General features: G+C 38.2%; 1 non-coding gene across 1 annotated transcript; it reads left to right on the top strand.

Moving 5' to 3' along the window:
• The first annotated feature begins 573 nt into the window (after positions 1-573).
• On the top strand, positions 574-680 carry LOC128289954 (small nucleolar RNA R71). The gene has a single exon (XR_008279594.1). It is a non-coding gene; the product is annotated as a small nucleolar RNA R71 (small nucleolar RNA).
• Positions 681-21,216: the final 20,536 nt, after the last annotated feature.

The raw sequence follows: 21,216 nt of genomic DNA on the forward strand, positions 1-21,216 counted from the left end.
GACACCGATATAAACTTTGAGAGCATCTATTCAAGGTTTGACTTCTTTTCCTGTTGGTAGGGTGCTTGTTGGTAGCCTGGTGGTGGTTGTGGTCTTTGATTTCCTTGACCGCCCCACGAGAAATTGCGGTGGTTCCTCCAACCTGCATTGTAAGTATTACTATATAGATTGTTTTGAGGTCGAGGATTATTACCCATATAATTTAATTGCTCGTTATCCATGTTGTGGCCATAGGGTTGGTATTCCGAATGGCTTGTTCCACCTTCACTTGCTTCGCACTGCATTACTGGGTGAACCTATGAAGAACTAAGGAAACCATCATTTTTCTTATTCAAGAGTTCTACCTGATTAAAGAGCATGGTGACTGAATCGACATCATAAACACTGGCTATTTTCGTTGGCTTTGTCCTCATGACTTGCCACTGATAATTATTCAATGACATCTCCTCTATGAACTCAATTGCATCTTCAGGTGTTTTATTGTTGATGGTTCCGCCAGCAGTTGCGTCAACCATTTGTCAAGTCGAAGGATTCAGTCCATTATGGAATGTTTGAACCTGAAGCCAAAGCGATAGCCCATGGTGAAGGCACCTTCTCAGTAAGTCCTTGTATCTCTCCCATGCATCGTAGTGTGTTTCTAAATCCATTTGCACAAAAGAAGAGATATCATTACGTAATTTAGCCGTTTTAGCCAGCGAAAAATATTTTAGTAAAAATTTTTCAGTCATTTGTTCCCAAGTAGTAATTGACCCTCGTGGTAACGAGTTCAACCACTATTTAACTTTGTTCCTCAACGAAAAGGGAATAACCGAAGACGAATGGCATCATCAGAAACACCATTGATTTTAAATGTATCGCATAAGTCTAAGAAGTTTGCAAAGTGAACGTTGGGATTCTTGTGACAGCCCTAAAGTGACCCTAGTCGGAAAGCGGTTTCGAGACCGCTAAACCGAGTTACCAAATTATTTGAATGTGATATTTATTGTCTAAAATATGTGAATATGAATGTGCGAAAATTTTTAAGCTTTGATTTAGTTAATTGCATGTGAATGGAGTACATAGGACTTATGTGAGAAAATTTAGAAATGTACTAGGCAAATGTAAATTGACCTAATAATGCATGTTATAGAAATGGTGGGTTTGCATGTCAAATTGCCCAATATTTGAGCTAGTGGCCGGCCATGCTAGGAGTGGAAACATGTCACAAACATGTTATGTTAGTGATGTATGTTAGGAACAATAAAATAATGAGTATGGGTAATAAAGAAATGGAAAAAGGAAAAGAATGGTGAGATTGTTTCTCCCCTCCCCATTCTTAGTGAAGGTAAGAAAGAAAACAAAAAAAAGTGTCCATCTTTTCTCATTTCTCTTGGCGAATGTTCTAAGGAAGAAAGAAAAACAAGTTGTGTTCTTTGGTTCTTCTTGGCGAATTGAAAGGAAGAAGAAGGGAGGGAAGCAATCGGTCATCTTAGGTCACTATTAAGGTAAGGAAGTTTGTACTAGCTCTTGAAATTTTGGTTGATATTGAGTAAGATGTCAAGTGATTTTTGTAACCCATGACGAAATTTTGATTTTAGATTGAGTAAGGTTTTTGACTATGGTAGTTAATAATGGTGAGTTTTGTTGTTTCATATTAAAGTTAGGTGAATGATGATGATGGATGAGTGTTTGAACCATAAAAAGAATTTGGCTACCTTGTTATGAACTAGGGCCGAATGTGAGTTGGTTGTGGTTGAATATTGCATGCTTGGTAGAATGGTGGATGAAAGTGCCGAATGTGGTCTTTGGTTTGGCATGAAGTGATAAATAAAGGTTTAAAAGATAGCTTAAGTTAATTGATACTCACTAATGAGTTTGAATGGAAGCTTTGTTAAGTGTGAAATGAGTGGCCGAGAGAGAGAATTATGGACTATTGTCGAATGTATGTTGGATTGATAGAGTCTCCAAATTGATTTTATGTGTGTATGCATGACCGAATATAATCGACCACATGAATGAGTACATAGGTTGATGTGTATGTTCGGCCATAGGTAAACATATTGATGGCTTTATCTTGACTTAGAAAATTCGGCTAAGGTGAATATTGGCTAATGTGTTGAGTTGATTCATGATTTCATATGTATGTGACTTTAGTGTCTAATGTATATATATGGGCTAAGTACCTTGAGTTCCTCTTTTGATGCTCAAATGATTAAATCAATTTATTTGTTAAATTAAGCTCAAGAGCAAAGGGGAACTAAATCCGATAAAGGGAAGGAAAAAGTGGTCGAATAGCCATCGAAATCGTTCGACAACATCCGAGGTAAGTTTTCGAGCAATGAGACTTAGTTTATGGTTTGATTAAGTCATAATGTATGAGCATAACAAATATCTGATGATATGATGATTTTTACTTGAATTATATGTTGAGTTAATTAGTCTATCGTTATGACGGGTAGCCATATGTGTATAGAGATCGTGTTATAAAGCAAACTAAACCATCTTTGTTTGTATGTGGCTAGTGAGCGAAATGGGAATGTATCGTGACTTGTGTTTGAATTCTAATTATGAAAATGAAATTAGATGTGTCATGATTTATTGATATGGCATGAATGTTGGGATGATAAGCGGGCTAAGTCCAGAGCATTTGAGCTAGTGGCTAATTAGGGCTAAGTCCGAAGGCATTCGTCTGAGCTACTATAATGGGCTAAGTCCGAAGGCATTTGTCGAAGCTACTATATCCGGGCTAAGTCCGAAGGCGTTTGTGCGAGTTATTATACTGGGCTAAGTCTCAAGGCATTTGTGCAAGTTACCATAAGCGGGCTAAGTCCGAAGGCATTTGAGCTAGTGGCTATATCCGGCTAAACTCCGAAGGTACTTGGTTTGAGAACGAGTGATCTTGCTATAATAAGTTAGATTGATACGCTCGTAAAACCCAACGATGAGGTACGTTTAGTATATGCATTGGGGTAGTGATTCGTTTAAATAATATTATTTCGATGAAATTAATGAGCTTAGGCCTTAGCTAAGTTGATCTTTTGTGTATGAATATAAGGGTCGGTAATGTGAAGTAAGTATGATATTGAGAATTTGTGCATATGAGATTATCCGTTTAGCCATATGAATGCTATATTTTGGTTGTGTCTAATTTCATGGCTCAAACTTACTAAGCATTAAATGCTTACTCCGTTTCTTTGATCCTCTGTTTTATAGATTTTGGTTAGTCAGCTATCAGACTCGGGATTTTTGAAGTCGAAGTCACCCACACTATCAAAGCTCCTTTTGGTATACTTTTGGTTGAACTTTGAAATGGCATGTATAGGACTACCCTTTTGTTGTAGGTCATGTACCTTTCGGTTTTGTGTAAATTTGGATAGCCATGCGAAAATGGCTTAAGTATACTTTGATCATAGCATTATAATCGTTTTGTATGTTGTCCGTCGAGAGGTATGGAAATGTTGGTAACGGTTAGTCATGGGAATGGTTATTCATGATCACTTTTGGTATATGTATGACAAACTCTAGTTGATCCATGGAGGATCATGAAATAGGTAAAGTTTACCTTAAAAATAGATGCTGGCAGCAGCAGTGATGTGGATGTGAAAAATCTCTAAAAATAGTAGGAATGGAATTAAATAGCAAATAAATTATGTAATCGAACCTTGATGAATTTATTTTCATAGGAAAGTAACGAAACATTCATATAAATAGTATATTATGAGATGTTAAAGTTTTCGTGAGATAGGGCCAGAACGGTTTCTGGATCCCCTGATCTGACTTTGGAAATTCATTATAAATTAACCAGAGACATTTAGAAGTCATGCCATATATGTATAGATTCATTTTTTAGTCTAGTTTCTATAGAAACAAATGACATCAGTATTGAAGCCCTGTACAGGGAGATATCCAAATCGTAATGCATGAAGGTCAGTGTAGTCGTACCCTGTAACAGGGGAGACTTTAACTAATAAACTATACTAATTGACCCAACCAAAAATTATAGAAAAAAATATGTAGATGGAAATATGAGTCTAGTTTCAGGGAAAAATTACGAAACTGATTTTAGAGTTTTGGAACTCAAGATATGATTTTTAAAGTGACAGTGACGCAGTTAGCCAACTGCCTGGAAATTTTTAAAATGGACTGTGAAAGCAAGTGATTTAAGTCTGCAAACCCCTCGTGTCCGACTCCGGCAACGGTCTCGGGTACGGGGTGTTACAATCCTCGTCCTGCAAACCATCAAATTGAACAAATTGTTGTATCATTTGACTACTGTTAGGTTTTAGTTCAAAAGTATTTGCAGCTACAATAGGTCTAGCTATGCTCGATTCAGTTCCTGTTAAAGAAGGTTTAGCATAATTATACATGGTGCGTGGAGCAGAATTTTGATTAACCGCAATTACAGGAGGTAGCTGATTGTCTTGGTTTTCAGCCATCTTTTCGGTTGGAGGTTGAGTATCGTCTTCTTACTCGTTCTCTGTGTATCTTAAGCTTCGCCTTAATTCTCTTTGATGTTTGCAAACTGTGCGATTGATTTCTTCGTCAAAAAGTAGTCGTCTTGACGGGTTTCTTCTAGTCATAAACTATAAAAACCTGCCAAGAGAAGGAAAAAAATAAATTAATAAGTAATAATACTAATAAAATTAAATTAAATTGCAAGAAAAATAAATGGCTAAAGAAATAGAAATTGAGTGTTCCTAATATCTTAGTTCCCCGACAACAGCGCCAAAAACTTGGTCGCTTGATTTTGAGATAGCTTTTAAATATTTATAATTAATCGTTCTTGAAACTAACTATTATCGTGATGTAGGCAAGTGTACCTATCGAACAGTAGTATAGTTTTAGCAAGACCGGATTATCGAACCCAAAGGAACTAAAAGTAATAGTAATGACTGTATTTTTATTATCTAGCCTAGGAATAAAGAGGTTTTGTTTTAATTAACTAATTATCTAAACTAAGAATTCACAGAGAATGGAATTGGAGAATTGCTTTTGGGAAAATCGATTGAATTAAGACAATACCTAGGGAAAAATCCACCTAGATTGTACTTGTTATTCTGGCTCCGAATCGGACAATTTATTCATTTAACTTGTTCCGTAGAGATCCCAAAGTTATGTTATTATCCCTATTCAAGACTAACAACATCTAATCCCTAGATTAAATAATTGAAACCTTTCTTTAATTAACACTTTAGGGTTGCATTAAATCGATCTATGGATCCCCTTATTAGGTTTCACCCTAATCCGGCAAAATCTTATCACCCTATGTCTAGGCACGCAATCAACTCCACTTAATTATGACAAATGTACTCTTAGACAGGGTCTATTCCTCCTCTGAATAAGAGCTTATCTTGAATCAGTATCCTGGGATATCAAAACAAGAATTAAGAACACATAATTAAGAACAAGTTATATATTTATCATACAATTCAGAAAATAATAACAAGATTCGTCTTACGTTTCATTCCCCTTAGGTATTTAGGGGATTTAGTTAATAACTAAATAAGAAAACATCTTAGAATAATAAAGAATACAAAACATAAAGAAAACCCAAAATTCCTGAAGGGGAAATTGAGGAGAGATCTTCAGTCTTGATGATGAATCCGGCTTCTAAGATGGATCAATCGGCTTTCTTGGAGTAATTCCTTACCCCCTATTCTCCGTCTCCTTTTTCTTCCTCGTCTAGGGTGTATTTATAGGCTTTGTAATGCCTAAGAGCCCTTAAAATTAGCCTTTTTCGAATTAGACTCAACTTGGGCTCGACAAGGACACGCCCGTGTGACACGCCCATGTGCGATTCTTTCAGGTCGTGTTCGAGCCTGTTAGAATGGCACAGGCGTGTGTTATACCCGTGTGAGTCGTGTTTCGATTCTGCCAGATTGACACGGCCGTATGGGCTGCTCGTGTGAGGAAGTCTAGGCTGTGTTGATTTCGTATTTTGGCCTATTTTCTCCGTTTTTGGCCCATTTCTCGTTCCTTTCGCTCTTCTATGCTTTCCTAAGTGTAAGACATGAAATTAAAGCATTAGAAGAATCAAAATCACCAATTGTAATGGAAAATCATCCATAAAATGCATTAAACATGGGGCAAATATATATATAAATTATGGTTTATCAGCTAGCCACGAGAGGTAAAAATTTTGAAAAGTTAACATTAGGTAAGTTGATGACATAATGTCTGATGTAATAATGCCCTAAGCCTAGCTATCATTTTTTTCTTTCATTCCTCCCTCTTAACCGAAATTTTGAGCAAGAAATGGGGTTTTAAGAGCTTGAAATTTTAGCAACTTTAAGCCTTCACAAGTGATTTTTATGGCTTTTCTTGAATATTTTTGTACTTTTGATACCCTTGAAGCATGAGCATTCAAGTGAGGGAACTATTTTGCAAAATGATTAAGAGTTTAGGGTTTTTCCATGAAAAGGATTTGTAATGTTTGCTGAGCTTTTATGGAAGAAAATGAGTCTTGGGTGTCTTAAAACCAACTTTTGTGAAAGGTGTTAGATGAAAACACCTAAAAGGACTATTTTGCAAAAGTGCTAAAATAGATGATAAGTGTGTGAAATAGTGGGAATTTGGAACTGCTATAAGAGTAGAAAGGGTTCAGCTAGGCTTAAGATGTGAAGAAGTTCGATAAAAATAGATTTTCGGACCTAGGGGTAAAATGGTCATTTTGCAAAAGTCTAGGGGGAAATGGTCATTTTGCCCAAATATAGGTTATTGAATACCTAGATGGATAAAGTGACTAAATTTGTGAATTTTTGTTATTATAGATCAAGAAATATCGAATCCGGACCTAGACCAGGGGAAAGCCAAGCAAATCGACTAAATCGACTAGTCGCCACATTTTGAAATCCAAGGTAAGTTGTATGTAAATAGTACAACTACAATATTAATGTATGTGTTGAATTATACTTGAACTTAATATAGCATGAATTGCTTGGTTTTGGAATTGAGAAAGCAAGACGAAAATAGAGATGGTAGAGTTCCCGTTTGAACCTAAGAAATAAATCGGATATTCATGCCATAGCATATGGGCTATTGTGAGCTAGTGTAAGACATGTCTGGGACATGCATCGGCCATATTGTGAGAGCCTGTGTAAGACCATGTCTGGGACATTGCAATGGCATTGAGACGAATACTAGTGTAAGACATGTTTGGGACATGCATCAGCCTCGAGATGTATGTCAGTGTAAGAAATGTCTGGGACATGCATCGGCTACTAGATGTGTCAGTGTAAGACCATGTCTGGGACATGGCATCGGCACAGATATGCTAAAGCCTGTGTAAGACCATGTCTGGGACATGGCATCCGCATCTTACCCCATGTTTGTGGCTTAATGAATACCTGATAGTATTCCAAATGGTTCAACGGTGGAAGTTACGATTTCAAGTTAACTAAGAAAGTATAACCGTGTTGTGAGTGGTACAAGTACCTATATGGTATGTATTAAATATGAACTCAATATAGGCTATATGAGGTGTAATGAATATTGATGAGTAAGTTTTGCTTATGCCACTTGTGTATTATAATACTTGTTGATGAATGGTAAAGATATGTGGTATATTTATTTATGTGTAACTTACTAAGCTTTATGCTTACTCCCTCTCTTTTCCATTTTCTTATAGTGTCGCCTATCTAGCTCAAGGACCAACGGAAGTCAGAGATATCAATCACACTATCAATCGAAACTTTCGGTATAGTTTGATTTATATTCTCGAGTATGACATCTATAGGGAACTAGACTTGTGTTTTGTGTCATTGAGAGCTGGTCAAATGTATTTGGCTTGGACTGGAAAACCTTCATTTTGTATTAAGCCTTGGATGATGGTTATTATTCATTTTGATTTATAGGCAAAAATGTTATTTTCATGGATGAGCAAAATGCACTAATGGAATGTTGTTTATTGTGATTGATTTGGATGCATGAGATAGCCTTGTATTGGTTCTGGTTGTTCATGTGTAGGTTGTGTGTATAAGGGTGGCAAAGAGGCTTGGTAAATAGCCTTATATTGTCTACACGGGCGTGTGTCTAGGCTGTGTGTGACATACGGTCTGCCCTATGGGCATGTGGTTCAGCCCTGTCTCCCCTGCAATTAAAAATTTCCAGTCAGTATGCATGATAGTAAACACACAGGCAGAGACAGGGTCGTGTGTCTCAGCAGTGCGAAGGGCACGGCCTAGCACACGGGCGTGTACCTTAGCCGTGTGACCCTTAAGAAATGCTGACGTCAGAAACAGAATATCCAGGTTTTTGCACACGGGTTAGGACACGGGTGTGCTACGGCCGTGTGAAGGACACGGGCCATGGACACGGGCGTGTGCCAAGCCATGTGAAAACCTCAGTAGGTGTGCATTTGGAATTAATTTCACATGGGTTTCGGACACAGGCGTGTCCCTGTATTACCTATGTCGTGTGAGCCACACGGACCAACCGCACGACCATGTCAAATTGATCACACAGGCGTGTTGCCCGTTGTACATAGGCGTGTGCCCTTATGTTAAGTGTCATTTTTCTAAAGTTGACTAAAGAACCCGAGTTGTTTTCGAATGATTTCTGATGGGTATTTTGGGTCTCATAGGCCCATATTAAGGATGTCTTGATAAGCTTGAGAATGTTTTAAATTTTTCCAAGTCTTGGAGACTCGGAATTAGTAGTAAACATGAGTTTAAGTTAGGTAACGCCTTGTACTCCATCCCGGCGTAGGATACAGGTATGGGGTGTTACATATAGTGGTATCAGAGCTATGGTTTAGTCGATTTTAGGACTAACCTAGCGAGAGTACGGGTCTAGCTATACGGCCACAACTGTATATTGATAGTGTGATGACTTCTGACAATTACAAATTGTATTTTCTATATAGTAAATGGATCCTAATAGAGCCACGGCAGATAACGTGGAGAGTAACACGCCGGCTCCCACCGAAGGGACCGCACCAGTTAAGAATGAGCACGTAACTATGGCCCAAGACAGAGGGGCTAGAGAAGCCTATCTCCGAATGATGGATGCTTAGTACACGGATTTCGTTGGTGCGAATCCAAACACTCCACCTCCCCCACCTTATTCGATTCTTCAGTATGCCCCTATAGCTTCGTAAGGCACGAACTTGATTAGAAGCGAGAAGCCTCTGGTAGATAAGATTAGAAAGCAAAGGATTGAGGAATTCTGAGCTAACATAGATGACGACCCGGAGAAAGCAGAGTTTTGGCTGAAAAATACCAGTAGGGTATTTAATGAACTGTCGTGAACGCCTAAGGAGTGCTCATAGATCAAAAGAGGAAGGAATTTCTAGAGCTAAAGCAAGGTCAAATGTCGGTGACGAAATATGAACGTGAATTTGTAAGGCTCAGTAAGTATACGCGGGACTGTATGTCTTCAGAAGCCGCTATGTGTAAGAGGTTCGTGGATGGTCTTAATGAAGATATCCGAGTATTTTTTGGCATCCTAGAACTAAGAGAATTTGTAGTGCTAGTTTAAAGAGCATGCAAGGCAGAGGAGCTGGTAAAAGAGAGGAGGAAAGCGGCTTTTGAATTGTGAGATTCAAAGAAGAGACAGATGGGGAAGTCATATCAGTCCTCATCCAAGAGATCGAAGGAATTCACTACTCGATCGAATGCTTCAGTGGGGTTTTTGAATTGAAACAATAACCAGCAGAACACAACTTCTAGAGCCCAAACCACTTCTGCCGCGAACATTGGTAGTGTTCGGCCAAATAGGCCAAAATGTTCACAATGTGGTAAGTGTCACTTCGACGCGCGCCAAGAGAATGAAAGGGGTTGTTTTAAGTGTGGATCATTAGAACATTTCATCTGAGATTGTCCTGAAATGGAAGAGATAGAGAGAAAAAACAAGAAACGAAAATAAATAGTACTCTTTTGAGGGGTAGATCACAAAAGAACCCCGAAAGCGGGGCTGTTAGCAGAGGTGTGCCAAGAGATGATGTAGTGAGGCTCAAGGATAGAGCGCCTGCAAGGAATTAGGCTATTCGTGTACGTGAAGAGGCAGAGTCTCCTGAGGTGATCACATGTACCTTTTCTATTCATGAAATATCTATTGTTGCTTCAATTGACCCAGGGACTACCCACTCTTATATTTGTATGGAATTGATATCTCGTATGAGCATGATAGTATAGTGCACTGAGTTTGTAATAAAAGTGTCTAACCCTTTAGGCAGACATGTGCTAGTGGACCAAGTATGTAGAAATTGTCCTTTGACAATTAGAGGTCATTGTTTTCCGGCTAACTTGATGTTATTTTCGTTTAATGAATTTGATGTAATCCTTAGGATGGATTGTTTGACTTCTCATAGTGTTGTAGTGGACTGTGGGAGAAAAGTTATTGAGTTGAAATATGAAGATGGGAATATTCTTCAGGTTGGACCAGATGAGTTGGATAATTTACCCTTGATAATATTTTCTTTGATTGTGGAGAAATATTTGAGGAAAGGATATGAGGCTTATTTCACTTTTTTTACTAAATACTCAAGTGTTTGAATTGAATATAGAATCAGTACTAGTGGTTTTTGAGTTTACAGACGTGTTTCTGGAGGAATTACCCAGATTACCTCTAGTGAGGGAAATTGAGTTTGGAATCGAGTTGGTCCCTGATACGACACCCATCTTGATTGCTCTGTATAGGATGGCTCCAATGGAGTTAAAGGAGTTGAAAGCTCAACTACAAAAGTTAACTGACAAGGGCTTTGTGAGACCAAGCTTTTCCCTGTGGGGTGCTCCGGTGCTCTTTGTGAAAAAGAAAGATGGGTCGATGAGGTTATGCATCGACTATAGACATCTTAATAAGGTAAAAGTGAAGAAAAAATATCCTTTGTCAAGGAATGATGACCTGTTTGATTAGTTAAAGGGAGCCGCTGTATTTTCCAAGATTGACTTGAGGTCAGGATACTACCAGCTAAGGGTGAAAGAGCAAGATGTACCCAAGACCGTGTTTCGGACAAGATACGAACATTATGAATTCCTTGTCATGCCCTTTGGTTTGACTAATGCTCCTGCAGTATTTATGGATTTGATGAATTACATTTTTCGGCCGTACTTGGATAAGTTCGTGGAGGTCTTTATCGATGACATATTGATTTATTCGCATGATGAGAGTGAGCACGTGAAGCATTTGAAAACTGTATTACAGACCCTGAGAGAAAAACAATTGTACGCCAAGTTCAGTAAGAACAAATTCTGGCTTAAAGAGTTTAGATTTCTAGGACACATCGTGTCGGTGACGAGATTAGAGTTGACCCAAACAAAGTCTCGGCTATTGTTGAATGGAAACCGCCAAAGAATGAGATAAAGGTCTGAAGCTTTTTAGGTTTGGCCAGATACTATAGGCAGTTTGTAAATAGATTCTCTATGATAGCTACCCCGATGACAAGACTGGTTTAAAAAGATGTCAAGTTCGAATGAACAGAAAAGTGCCAACAGAGCTTCGAGCAATTAAAGGCTTTACTAACCAAAGCCCCTGTATTAGTGCAACCAGAGTCAGGTAAGGAGTTTGTGATTTTTAGCAACACCTCCTTGAATGGTTTGGGGTGCATGCTTATGCAAGAAGGCAAGGTTATAGCCTATGCCTCAAGACAGCTAAAGCCACATGAGAAAAATTACCCAACGCACGATCTAGAGTTGGCCGCCATCGTGTTCGCATTGAAGATTTGGAGGCACCATTTGTATGGAAAGAAATGTCGAGTATTCACTGACCACAAAAGTCTTAAGTATTTGATGACTCAGAAGGAATTGAATATATGGCAACGAAAGTGGCTAGAGTTGATAAAAAATTATGAGTTGAGAATTGACTATCACTCGAGAAAGGCAAATGTAGTCGTCGACGCTTTGAGTAGAAAGTCATTGTTTGCCTTCAAGGCCATGAATACTCAGTTGACCATGTCTAACGATGGTTCAGTACTAGCAGAGATGAGAGCTAGGCGAACATTCTTACAAGAGATCCATGAAGCTGAGTAAGGTGAATAGGAGTTGCAAGCTAAGATGGCACAGTGCGAGACAAAAAATGAATCTGAATTTTATATTGATACCGATGGATGTATAATGTTCAAAGATAGAGTTTGTGTACCCAAGGACAATGAGCTTATACAGAAGGTTTTACATGAAGCACATAGCGAGTGTTTGTCTATCCACTCGGGTGGTGTGAAAATGTTTAACGACCTGAAGAAAATGTATTGGTGGTCAGGGATGAAAAAAGACATTTCAGAGTTTGCTTCCAAGTGTCTTGTGTGCCAGCAAGTAAAGGCTAAACACCAAGTACCTTCAAGTCTACTTTAGCCTATCATGGTCCTCGAATGGAAGTGGAATAGGATGACTATGGATTTTGTGATGGGTTTGTCAGTAATCCCGAAGAAGAAGGATGTTGTTTGGGTTACTGTGGATAGGCTAACAAAGTCGGCACATTTTATACCTGTGTGCACCGACTACTCCCTTGAGAGATTGGCGGAACTATACATTTTCAAGATTGTGAGACTACATAGGGTACCCTTGTCAAATTTTCAGATAGGGACCCGAGATTTACCTCGAGGTTTTGGAAAAAGTTACAAGAGGCATTGAGGACAAAGTTGATTTTTAGCACGACATTCTATCTGCAAACCGATGATCAGTCGGAGAGAGTGATTCAGACTTTAGAAGACATGTTGCGGTGTTCTGTTCTCAAGTTTCAAGGCAGTTGGGAAAGGTACTTGCCATTGGTTGAATTTTCCTACAACAACAGTTATCAGTTAAGTTTGAAGATGGCACCTTATGAGGTTTTGTATGGGCGAAGGTGTTGAACGCCCTTATATTGGGCTGAGCTCAGAGAGAGTCAGATTCATAGGGTCGATTTAATCAAAGAGACTAAAGAGAAAGTTAAAGTAATTCGTGACTACTTGAAGGCCACCTCAGATAGACAGAAATCCTACGCAGATTTAAAATGAAAGGAAATTGAATTTCAAGTCGGCAATAAGGTATTTTTGAAAGTATCCCCGTAGAGGAAAGTCCTTGGATTTGGTAGAAAAGGCAAGTTGAGTCCTTCTTTCATAAGACCTTATGAGGTTATCGAGAGAATAGAACTGGATCGGCTTTGCCACCAGAGTTGGAAAAGATTCACAACGTATTTCATGTATCCAAGCTACGCCGGTATAGATCAGACCCTTCGCATGTGATTACGCCAACAGAGGTTGAGATTCTTCCGGACATGACTTATGGTGAAGAGCCGGTCAAGATATTGGCTCGGGAAGTCAAACAGTTAAGAAATAAGAGTATTGCACTAGTGAAAATTTTGTGGCATAGAAACGGAGTCAAGGAAGCCACATGAGAACCTGAGGAGTCTATAAGAGATCAGTGCCCAAACATATTCATCGATCAAATTTTCGGGGATGAAAATCCCTAAGGGGGAGAAATGTAACAGCCCGATATAGGGCCTAGTTAGAATAGTGGTCTCGGGACCACAAATTCAAAATTGAATAAATTATTTTATTATTATTTTGGAGTCATTGCATGTTTATATTAATACATGAAAATTTTGGTGAAGTAATTTTGATGTTTATGAGCCCAATTGCGAAAGGACTAAATCGTATAAAATTCAAAAGTCCTATTTTGATAGCTAAAAGTGTCAAATAGCTAGAGAATAAAAATTGGAGGTCTTTAAAGGGAAATTAGACCCTATTGTGATAGCTTGGCCAGCCATGGGAGGTAAAAATGTTGAAAAGTCAACATTAGGTAAGTTGATGACATAATGTATGATATAATAATGCCCTAAGCCTAGCTCTCATTTTTTTCTTTCATTCTTCCCTCTTAACTGAAATTTTTAGCAAAGAATGGGGTTTTAAGAGCATGAAATTTAAGCAACTTTAATCCTTCGCAAGTAAGTTATTTTTATGGCTTTTCTTGAATATTTTTGTACTTTTGAGACCCTTGAAGCATGACCTTTCAAATGAGGGTATTATTTTGCCAAATGATTGAGAGTTTAATGTTTTTTCATGAAATGGATTTGTAATGTTTTCTGAGCTTTTATGGAAGAAAATGAGTCTTGGGTGTCTTATAACCAACTTTTTTGAAAGGTGTTAGCATGGAAACACCTAAAAGGATTATTTTGCATAAGTTGTAAAATAGATGATAACTGTGTGAAATAGTGGGAATTTGGAGTTGCCATAGGAGTAGAAAGGGTTCAATTAGGCTTAAGATGTCAAGAAATTCGATAAAAATCAATTTTTGAACCTAGAGGTAAAATAGTCATTTTGCAGAAGTTTAGGGGCAAAATGGTCATTTTTCTTAAATATAGGTTATTGAATACCTAGATCGATAAAGTGATTAAATTTGTGAATTTTTTTTATTATAGATTAAGAAATACTGAATCCGAACCTAGACAGGGGGAAAGCCAAGCAAATCGACTAGTCACCACATTTTGAAATCCAAGGTAAGTTGTATGTAAATAGTACAACTACAATATTAATGTATGTATTGAATTATACTTGAACTTAATATAGCATGAATTTCTTGGTTATGGAATTGAGAAAGCAAGACGAAAATAGAGATAGCAAAGTTCCCGTTTGAACCTAGGAAATAAATCAGATATTCATGCCATAGTATATGGGCTATTATGAGTTAGCGTAAGACATGTCTGGGACATGCATCGGCCACATTGTGAGGGCCAGTGCAAGACCATGTCTGGGACATGGAATCGGTATTGAGACGAGTGCTAGTGTAAGACATGTCTAGGACATGCATCGGCCTCGAGACGTAAGTCAGTGTAAGACATGTCTGGGACATGCATCGGCTACGAGATGTGTCAGTATAAGACCATGTCTGGGACATGGCATCGGCACAGATATGCTAGAGCCTGTATAAGACTATGTCTGGGACATGGCACTGGCATCTCACCCCATGTTTGAGGCTTAATGAATACCTGATAGTGTTCCAAATGGTTCAACGGTGGAAGTTATGATTTAAAGTTAACTAAGAAAGTATAACCGTATTGTGAGTGGTACAGGTACCTATATGGTATGTATTAAATGTGAACTCAATATAGGCTATATGAGGTGTAATGAATATTGATAAGAAGTTTTGCTTATGCCGCTTGTGTATTATGATACTTGTTGGTGAATCGTAAAGATATGTGGTATATTTATTTATATGCAACTTACTAAGCTTTATGCTTACTCCCTCTCCTTTCTATTTTCTTATAGTGCCGCCTATCTAGATCAAAGACCAATGGAAGTCAAAGATATCAATCACACTATCAATAGAAGCTTTCGATATAGTTTGATTTATATTTTCAAGTATGGCATGTATAGGGAACTAGACTTGTGTTTTGTGTCATTGAGAGTTGGTCAAATGTATTTGGGTTGGATTGGAAACCCTTCATTTTGTATTAAGCCTTGAATGATGGCTATTATTCATTTTGATTTATAGGCAAAGATGTTATTTTCATGGATAAGCAAAATACACTAATGGAACGTTGTTTATTGTGATTGATTTGGATGCATGAGATAGCCTTGTATTGGTTCTAGTTGTTCATGTGTAGGTTGTGTGTATAAGGGTGGCAAAGAGGCTTGGTAAATAGCCTTATATTGTCCGCACAGGTAGACACACGGGCATGTGTCTAGTCTGTGTGTAACACACGGTCTACCCTATAGGCATGTGATTCGGTCGTGTGTCTCTTGCACGTAAAAATTTCAATTCTATATGCATGATAGTAAACATTCGGGCAGAGACACGACCGTGTGTCCCAGCCGTGTGAAGGGTACGGCACAGCACACGAGCCATGGACACGGGCATGTTCCAAGCCGTGTGAAAACCCCTATAGGTGTGCATTTGGAATTAATTCCACACTGGTGTTGGACACGGGCGTGTCCCTGTATTGCCTAGGCTGTGTGAGCCACACGGGCCAACCTCACGACCATGTAAAATTGATCACACGGGCGTGTTGCCCCTTCCACACGGGCGTGTGCCCCTGTGTCAAGTTTCATTTTTCTAAAGTTGACTAAAGAACCCGAGTTTTTTTCTAATGATTTCCGATGGGTATTTTAGGTCCCGTTGGCCCATATTAAGGACGTGTTGATAAGGTTGAGAAAGTTTTAAATTTGTCCAAGTCTTGGAGACTCAGAATTGGTAGTAAACACGAGTTTAAGTTAGGTAATGCCTTGTAGTCCGTCCCAGTGTAGGGTACGAGTATGGGGTGTTACATTGATAATGGATATGTGATGCTTGTTGATAATTGGCAATTAGCGATACTAAATGGTTGAGATTTGAATTTGGTATGTTTGTGAATTTTAGATAAAATAATGCATGTTTGAAAGTGACCATATTGATGATTTAAGAATGTGAATTTTTGGTATGAGATTGAATGGTGTATTGTTATATTTGTGTGCCTCGTAATTGTTGGTAATGAAATGGTATGAAATATGATTGGCTGATGTTGGTTGAATGCCTATTTATGCCATATTATGTGCCAATTGGTTTGGTGTAGGTATGTGCTATTTGGGTGAGCAAAATGGCTTGGTAAATAGCCTACTTTTGTCCACACAAGCAGAGACATAGGCGTGTGTCTCAGCTCTATGTGACACACAGTCAGGTCACATGGTCGTGTGTCCCCTAGTGTTTAATTAGAAATCAAGTCAGTATGCTCCACATGGCCCAGCACACGAGCGTGTGACTTGGCCGTGTGGCATAAGTCAGTATACCCTACAGGTTTGGGACGGCCTAGCACATCGGCATGTAGGGCCATTTCGAAGGGCACACGAGCTGGTCACACAAGCATGGGGTTGGCCATGTGACCCCATCAAAGAGTTACACGGGGCCAGACACAGGCTAGGGCACAGCTATGTGATCCCATTTCGAATGTCCACACGGCCTGTGACACAGGCCTATTTTTGGTCTTGTCACAAGCCGTGTGGACATTCAAAATAGGAGCACATGGTCGTGTCCCAGCTTGTGTCCTACCCCGTGTAACTCTCTGACTTGGGTCACATGGCCAACACACATGCCCGTGTGGCTAGCTCGTGTACCCTAAAAATGGCCACACACGCCCGTGTGCCAGGCTATATGCTAGGCCGTGCCAAACCTGTAGGGTATACTGACTTATGCCACACAGCCAAGTCACACGTCCGTGTGTGAGGCCGTGTGGAGCATATTGAATTGGTTTCAAATTCAACACCAGAGGACACACAGCCGTGTAACATGACCGTGTGTCACACACGGCTGAGATACATTCTCGTGTCTTTGACCGTGTGGACAAAAATTGTAGTACCCCAAACCCGGCCCAGAAGTTATGGCCGGATCCGGCATGCCACATCAAAACGTAAAAAAAAATGTCCATTCTAAGTCCAGAAAATCGTACTTGATGTTCAAAAGATTAATTCATTAAGGGTTAAAGTGAAAGGAAGGCATGCACCGGTAGGAAACCGGAAAAGAGGTGGTGAGTCCATCGATTTGCTTAAGTACCAAGCTCCTTCGGATCCAATCCTAGACATGCATACCGCCATTGCCACACCTTAACGTCATGGATATTTCTAGAAACCGATTTGATTAAGTCATTTTAGGAAAAGTGATTAATTTTGGAAAATACTTTCATTCGGAAGCTTTGCTTGTTGTCGTGTTATTTTGAAATCAAGCTGTTGTTTTTGAAAACGCGCCTAAAGCTATCCAATTCAACAGTTAAAATAAATATTATCTATCTTAATAAAACATATAAAACCATCAAAAATACATAAGCGGCCTTATTACATTTAAAAGCCCAAAACCTCAAACATAATTAAAAGGATGTCCAGTTCACGGAAGAAAATCAAACTTTCGAGCGGGTGGCCACTCAAATTCCCTCACGACTCCAAGCCCACTATGGTTGGGGATTTCTGCGTGGATGAAAATAAAAGGGGTGAGTTTGGGGAAACTCGGTGTGTAAGGAAAACCCATTCAAAGCCCAAGTCACTCAAGCCTATTGGGCTAAGCCCATTCAGTAATGATGGTCTTGGGCGAGCCCTTTCAGATTACAATAAAGCGGGCCTTAGCCCTTATTGAGATAACAATATGGCCCATAGGCCCATTTCAAAATACATGCAATATCGGTAAACATATGCAAGCCCATTTGGGTAATTGATGGTCTTGGGCGAGCCCTTTTGAGATTATAATAAAGCGGGCCTTAGCCCTTATTCAGATAACAATATGGCCCATAGGCCCATTTCAAAATACATGCAACATCAAGAAACATATGAAAGCCCATTTGGGAGACTACTCAACCCACCAACCACTACATTCCACCGTACCACCATACACTCCATGTGGGGAATAGCTCAACCCACCCATTAACACTCCACGATTCTTGCCTTAACTTTGCTCGATTAACGATAAATTGAGGCAAAGCCTCCAAGATCGTGGACAAGCCACTTTCAGTACTTCCTCGTCAATATCCCAATCCCATGCATCGAGATAATAACAACATGGCATGCGATAAATAACAACATCAAACATGCATTTAGGTCAATTTAACCTAGGGGTATTTGGTAATTTTGCACCTAGGAGTATAACAGTAATTTTCCATACATAGGGGTATTATAGTAATTTAGCTGCTTTTAGGGTTTTTCATGCATATTTCTACTTTTCACGTACTAACAGAATCACGTACCGAGGGTTCTTACCGAATTGGGCCCGTTGACCCATCATTCCAATTTTGGCCCATTAAGCCCAAAAATATCGAGGGCACAGAAATCATGCACTTTGCAGTCCAAATTTTGCAGCTTACCAAAAACATTAATCGATTTACCTCACGAGCATTCGCACACTCACAAATCTACAAAATACCGGTTTTCGGCATTTCGGCTTTTCGACTTTTGCCGATCTAGACTAAGAAAGAGGGTGTTAGTTACACACATTTGCGACGATATCTTGTGAGATCCACACACGAACCGCCTACAATTGGATTACTAACACGTTAATCTAACTATTCAAATACAAACTACATATTAACCCCTTACAATATTCGGCCAACCACACCTACAGATCTTAGTAAGCTTATAAGAAATCAATAACCAACTCATTAACAAATTTTTGTCAATGTTTACCACATAATCATAATTTCACTGCAAGCTGTCTTCCTGAGCAATAGTCACTAAATTATTTATAACTGGAGCTACGAAACTCCAAATCAAGTTTCGTTAATTTTCCCTGAAAATAGACTCATATATCTTTTATCCATAAAATTTTCAGAATTTTTGATATGGCCAATCAATACCATATTTTTCTTAAAGTTTCCCATGTTTCACTGTTTGACTAATCTGACCACTCTACATTACGAATCAAATTTCTCATTTTACAGAATTCAAAATATGTTCCCGTTTATTCCATTTGAAACTAGACTCATTAAGCTTTAATTACATAATTTATTCAACTTCTAATTCTTCTCCCACAATTTATGGTGATTTTCCAAAGCCACATTACTGTTGCTGCCCCAAGCAGATTTATTACCAAATCACTCTTTCACACATACCTTGCATGCATGTTATTTAAACATGTATATCACCAATCAATCATCACATATCTATGACTTTACTTAAGTATAATCTCCATTTCATCATTTTAAAGCACAACATGTTAGCTGATTTTTCCCTTTAACATCTAAGGCATATGCATGCTTATTTGTTTGGCTCAACTTCACCTATCTTCCATTTTTCATCAAAAGAACATGAAACAACAACCATTTCCTTCATTTTAATTCATGACCAAATGCTCACAACACAACCAAAAATCAAAATATACTTCAAGAGTTAAGGTAGAATCAAGAAGAACTCATGAACCTTAAAATAGAAGCAAGGTACCAAGAACTTACCTTCAATTTTCCTCCTCCTAATGACCAAATACTCAAGAGCTTTCTCCTCTCCTTTCTCTTCTCTAACTTTCATCTATGATGAACAAATATGGACAAAACTTTGTTCTTTTCACCCCTTTTTCTTTTAATAAAACTTCATATTTCATCCATTTAATTCTTTAATACAAAAGACATGAAATTCTTATCATGAAACATTTACCTAACCCATTATCATGAAACATTTACCTAACCCATTATCATGGAACATTTACCTAACCTATTATCATGAAACATTTACCTAACCTATTATCATGGAACATTTACCTAACCTATTATCAATTTGTATCAATTTGTACCATAAATTATGGATATCAAGTGTACATTTTGTCTACAACAACATGGTGGCTGGCCACTTCATGTAAAATGGGAGGTTTGTCATGCAAATCCTCCTATTTTGCACTCCTATTTATTTGGCCACTTCAATTTAGCCTATAGCATTTTCAAACATTTTCACATAGGTCCTATTTCATAATTTCACCCCCTTTTTCTTATGGAACAAAAATTAACTAAAATTGTCGGGTTCTATCTTAAGTTTGGGCTTTCTAGAGGCCCACTAACATAATTAAACCTATGCCAACATTCACAGAATTCCCGAAAATTGGGGCGTTACAAAAATAGGCTATTTACCAAGCTATTTTGCCACCCAATTTGCACATACCTATACAAGCTCATATAGTCCCATTTCAAGACAAAAATAGCAACCAAATATCGTCAACCAATATTCAATTCATACCATTTCATTATCATCAATACAAATCACAAATAAGCCACAATTTTCCATCTATTTGAATACCTATTTCACATATACAATTCAATTAACTAAATCATTCCAAACATGCATTATCATTCACCATTTCACAAGCACATAACTTACACATTATCAAACCTTTTAGCAATCAAATTACCTAATATCATTAAGCATTATAATTTCAACCTCAATCACACAATATAGGTTAATTACCAAACTCAAATTAGAACCATTTACACAATTATAAACATCATCAAATTTATCATCATAAGCCAACTCAAATGGCCAAAATACATGTTCATCAAACATACCAAAATCACTCAAGCCTATACATGCCATATACCATATATATAAGCTTCAAAAGTACCAAAATAGATGTCTGATAGTGCGATGAAGTCTCTGACAATCCTCGAATCCAAGCTAGTTTTCTAAGACTATAAAACATGGAAAGGTAAACAAAGTATGCTATGAAGCTTAGTAAGTTCATATGTAAATATGAAATAATCTTATCATTCATTAACATATCTAAATAGATAACATAAATTGCATTAAAGCATCAATCACTAAGTTAACATAAAGTTTAACAACATGTTAAGCATAAATTCTCGGCTTCCTTTAATTCATTTGAACAGTTTCTACAT

Source organism: Gossypium arboreum, chromosome 2 (assembly GCF_025698485.1).
Source record: "Gossypium arboreum isolate Shixiya-1 chromosome 2, ASM2569848v2, whole genome shotgun sequence".
Taxonomy (NCBI): Eukaryota; Viridiplantae; Streptophyta; class Magnoliopsida; order Malvales; family Malvaceae; genus Gossypium; species Gossypium arboreum.